This window comes from Xenopus tropicalis, chromosome 2, assembly GCF_000004195.4.
Source record: "Xenopus tropicalis strain Nigerian chromosome 2, UCB_Xtro_10.0, whole genome shotgun sequence".
Classification (NCBI taxonomy): domain Eukaryota; kingdom Metazoa; phylum Chordata; class Amphibia; order Anura; family Pipidae; genus Xenopus; species Xenopus tropicalis.
Genome location: NC_030678.2, coordinates 22353690 through 22359305, shown reverse-complemented (window position 1 = coordinate 22359305; position 5616 = coordinate 22353690).

Below are 5616 nucleotides of genomic sequence, written 5' to 3'. Positions count from 1 at the left end.
CGGGGACGCGTAAATTCCTAGACCCGGTTTATCCACGTCCAGGGTCAGAGTGTGAATATATATATGAATAGAAGACCTGAGTAGAAAAATAAGTAATAAGAAGTACCATTAGCAATGATAAATGTTGAATGTTGCGAGTGTGTTTATAATATAGGACATAAAACAGTTCATATTAAAAATGCTGCTTCATATAAATAAAGCCTTTTCAATGGAAAATCTGTCTGGTAATCTGTCTGGTAATCTAGAGAATCGCTGCGGGTAAAGCATATAAATCAAATAATCATGCAAAAAGGTGTGCCCCTATGAACAACCCCACCACCCTGTCTCTTCTGCAACCTCTTAAATAAACTCTCAGGCTTTTTGTGATGGAAAGGCCACAGCTTTATTATAAATTTACTGTTTAAAATGAATATAACTTTACATCATGAATTTTAACATAAATAAACCCCCAGGACTGCTTACCACAATATCACCATCAATAGAATTACAGGTATGGGATCCGTTACCCAAAAACCTATTATCCAGAAAGTTCCGAATTACGGGAAGGCCACCTCCTATAGACTCCATTATAAGAAACTAATTCTAATTTTTCAAAATGATTCCCTTTTCTCTGTAATAATAAAACAGTACCTTGATCCCAACTAAGATATAATTAATCCTTATTGGAGGCAAAACACTCCTATTGGGTTTAAATGATGTTTAAATGATTTTTTAGTAGACTTAAGTTATGGAGATCCAAATTATGGAAAGATCCCTTATCTGGAAAGCCCTGGGTCCCAAGCATTCTGGATAACAGATCCCATACCTGCAGTGCCAGCCACCTTCAGCATAATGCCTCAGATGGGCACGTGTTAGCAGGCACATTAATTCCACCCATCTCCTGGCATCCAATCCTGGAGAGTTCCAATAAATCCATCACCACTGTCTTGCAACCATCTTACCATCAAGCCCTTGGGCCCTCCTTTGCAAGCATGCCTTCCAAATGCTGTGACAAGAAAAATATACTGGAACAGAATCAGAATAAAATAAACCAATGCAAACATTGGGAGGATGGGAGGAATGCAGCTGGTCCTAGTGTGGCTATGAAGGCAGGGCCCTCTTTCAATGATCTTAGATCCTTTTTGCCCGCTCTGCACACCTCCCCTGTCTCTTCATGGGACCCTGTGCCATCAGCTGCCTACTTCCTCGGACTCAGAGAGGTTCCTCCCCTGAAGGCCAGTTAAGGAGGTTCCTTATTGACTCAGGGCATTGAGGGAACCTTGGAGCTACTGCCTGGTCTGGAGGTGATGGTAGCTCCAGGGCTCCCCTGCAGGAACAGGCACAACTGCACAATATTTTCCTTGACTATGCAGAAAAAGCTTACAAATTAATACAAATAACGTACCATTATTCGTGTATAATAATAATAATAAAAATACAGTTTTAAAAATCTAGCCCACTATGGAGAAATGAGGAATTGTTGAGTAATAGGGTGTGACATTACTTTCATTGTTAGTAGCAGAAAGTCTCAAGAGCAATTAAAATCAAATTTTATTCATTGATTTCCTTGTAATTATTGTGCCAGTTCTAGGAGAATGAATGAGCCCTCCTCAGAGAACAGAACAGGGCATCTCTCAAATCTATGTATATTAAATTAGATATCTGACCCTAAAAAGCATAATTAGATACCAATGTTAGATCTAATGCAATGTAAAGAGCATACATTAAGATTAAATTTTTTTCTTATCTTATTATCAAATTGACAAAAAAGCTCAAATACATATGTTATTGAAATGTATTCGGTAAGAGCACACAATTAAATAAGGTATATCAAACAATAATGTAAAACAAATAACCACTAATAAAAAGAGAGTGAATTTATAAATTGGGTTATCTACTTGGAATCTTCTGAACCGAGCTTCTTGTACACCATGAGTGGTGGGTTGTAGGAGCGGAGTGTTTGTTTGCAGCTACCACTACCCAGCATGACTACAAGTTTTTCTCCACACTGCAAACTAATACACAATGCACTTTAGTATCTATAGCAGGTTATCCTCACTATATGACAGTGAGAACAGCAACAACAGTCATTGTGTAACCCAGTGCCTTTTAAATGGATCATCATCCCCAAAGCTCCATTTTACTAACCTCAAGTTATTTCTTCAGTTTCTTTCCAAAATATTTGGGCTATATACTTTCCATAAAGGACTTCTTGAAATGGGTTCTCCTACTCTTTACTGGATGGCCACCCATCTGGTTTCTCTTGGCCACAGTGTGTGTGTTATTTTCACTGGCTTCCAAACAACATATCTCAGCAATGAAAATGTGTCCTACATGCACAAAACTACAGGCCCTCAGCTGCGACCCCAAAGGTCTACCACATTTAATTTATAAAACAGTTACAAAAGCTTTACCAGTGGTACTACCAACCTGTCTTAAAAGTCACAAAACTCCATCTTCCATTAATGGTATATTCCTTCTGTTAATATGGATATATATTTTATTATTTGTAAATCTTTCATGTTACCGGTTCTTTTTTTAAAACTGATCTCTGCCCCCCTCCCCTTCTAGGATACCCCCACAGCAGGCAAAGCATACGTGCCTAGGGGTCAAATGTGATCAGTACAGGGACAATTTAGCTTTTAAAAAAAAATGATTTCACATTCTTTACATCCAAATCTTTTAAATAATACGTATTTTTATATGCACTGGTGAACCTTACCTGGGAGAAGGCAGTAGGCAGGCAAGGAAGGAGTACATGCACCACTGTGTGTGCAAGCAGTTTAAATGGGGTCAGATTTGCTTGAAATAGGCCTCGACTCAAGGCCCCCTGAGCTGACCTGCCCCTCAGTAACATTACATGGGAACATTGTTATAGGAAACCACAGTAAGGCTATGGACTGATTCATATTGCCCCCAACCCACCTACCTCTCATTGAGATAACTGGTCTTTGTGCTCACCTTTGCCATTTTGTAGCCATGTGACTACTGAGTAATCAACACAACCATGGCTGGGCAAATCATAAAGTGTGTGGGTGTGCCATTGTGCCCAGACATGCAGATCATCATCCAGATACCTAACGTGTGTGCAGCCAAGCCCACTATGCCAGGTTGGTGCAGAGAGTGGTAGTAATGTCACTGGCATGCCCTGAACCTGCCGAAAAACGCCAGCTGTGGTTCCAGGTTGCAGATTGCAGCCTGCAAGTCCAGGTCAGGTCCCAGTCTCAAAAATTGGTCCAGCACAGGACTCTAATGCAAGGCTCTGTTTACCACCTCCTTTTGTTTCAAAAAGAGCAATGCATACACAGAATAACCTACCAGCATATGTAGTGGGAACTAATTGGGCAAAGTAACTTAAAATGCACATGGCATAGTTATTAAGCAATTTTAACCACTATTGGGGAGGGGGTAGTTCTTGTGGTCTTTCAGTAGCCTTCATAGTCCTTGTTACTCCCTCACCTACAGAAGTGCCTCCTTCAGTGATGAATACATGGAAGAACCTTCCAGCAGACGTGGTGATGACTAATTCAGCAAAGTAATTAAAACACACATGGAATAGGTATTAAGCAATTTAAGAGCTTAAGAATCAAGCAGGTCATTGAGCAGCTGCTCTTCATCAGATATAAAAGTCACCACTTCTAACCTTTTCTACTCAGTAGTGCTTCTGTCTTGATGCTCCCTCCACCCCCGCTCACCTCCAGTATGAATAGGATTGTTAATGTAGAACCTACAACTGTGCTCTCTACACTAGAAAGAGACAACATTCTGGTTACTTTCTTCTGCACCTTGTAAAGTGCCACCCGAGGTGAGGTTTTCACCTTCCTTTTCATTGAGTTTTTTAATTTGATCTGTATAATGTCAGTATGCTGACGTGTTCATAGACAAGAAGCTTACACCAGCATTACTATCGTTTTATTATCTTTGAAATGTGTTAAAAGCACTCGGGGGATAAAGTAACAATCACCTGCAGACACCCAAATGGCACCAGAAATCTATGTAAAATTCTTCGCATCTTCTTGTTCCCTACTCCATTTTGCACCATGCTTTATTATTTTCTTGTATCTGAAATAGGGTTGGGTAAGATTACGTCAGACTATGAGTCGTCTAAGCTCCTTGCCATGCCCTTCAAACCTCTTAATATGTATTAATCATTGGAAATCAACCTGCACAAAACTATATCATTGCCAAAGTTGTTAAGTTCTGCCTCAGCTGTATGTCACCTCCTCTGCTTCCCATCAGGTGACCAGTGAAGGCCATGGTGGCTCTGTATTACACCTTAGTACATGTCCAATCAACCGCCTTTGTATTATGGTGGCCATGTCCTTTAGACGACGAGTAAGAAGGTCATAAAATAGCAATCGTTCCTTCAGAAGAAGGATTTTAATCCTTACAATTTAAATGGGATTTGGGGGAAAGGAAGATCCATATACAAATATGGAGCAAATATCTTGTGTTGTATAATCATTGGTCACCTTTAGAAAACTTCTTGAAGGATCTGTTTGATAATTTGTGATGAGGGAATCTGTCCAGTTTTGCTTTGCTGAAAATTTGAGAAATGACAAGAAAATTTGCGAAACGGCTCAATTTGCTTGTCTTGTTTTTGTAGCCTGCATATTTTTTTGTCACATGCTTTTTTTCGCCATGGCCAAGCCCAATTTGTGTCTTTTTTTTTTTTGTTGCCTGCGTCTTTTTTTGTCGCTCCACACCTATTTTGCTGTGGCCAGGCCCATTTTGACACAACCACAACTTTTTGTTGATGCACAACAAATTTTATCGCTGCAAATTTTCACGGAAGTTTCGAGAAACAATTGGTAAAATGCAATCCATGCCTAGTAAAAAAATTTGCTTATCGCTATTGATAATGATATTGATTTCAATAGAACTCCAAAAATCTCATTTAAAGAGATTTTAATGGATAATGGGTTAGGTCTTAGAAGCAAAAATGGTGTGGTAAGGTCACAGTCAGGATACCTGGGAAAGTCCAGGACGGAGCTTATATATGTCCCAGGTTCCTAAAAGAATGGTTTTGGGACTGCTAGTCCAGCCCGGGGTGTTGTGGGTCTACCAGAGTCATATCAGCTGGCAAATTAAAAGGCAGCCTGGGCCACAGTAGAAGGCTGCAGTCTGGGGGAAAGACACAGGAAAGCTGCCTGTATGAGCTTACAGAGAGTTTTGCAACCACTACAAGGTTTGAACTTTGTTTTTCTGTTCTACGTGTGGGAGACAGGCGGTAGGTCTGCTCCTGGTTAGTTAGGACAACTGACCTATGTTAGTTAGAGCCCATTAAGTAGCAAGGATTTTATTTTGAGCTGTTTTGTCATTTTTGTGCAAGTGAAAATAAACTGCCTAAAAGAGACTACACTCTCACGTTTTGTAATTGTGCCAAGGGCTGCCTTACCCCCAGAAAGCTGGTTCCCGCTACCTAACCCCCTGACAATGGTCAATAAAGGCTTTTTAAACAAGATTTTTGGAGTGCTATTACGATCTATGTCATTGTACTGACAGAAAGTTGCCACAAAGACATGTACCCATTGAATGGCATCTATGAAGTGCAGACTTTCAGCAATTACTTGAAATGGTGATAATTTGTGATGAGTGAATCTTTTCGCCAGGCATGGATTTACTGTGAAATTCTGC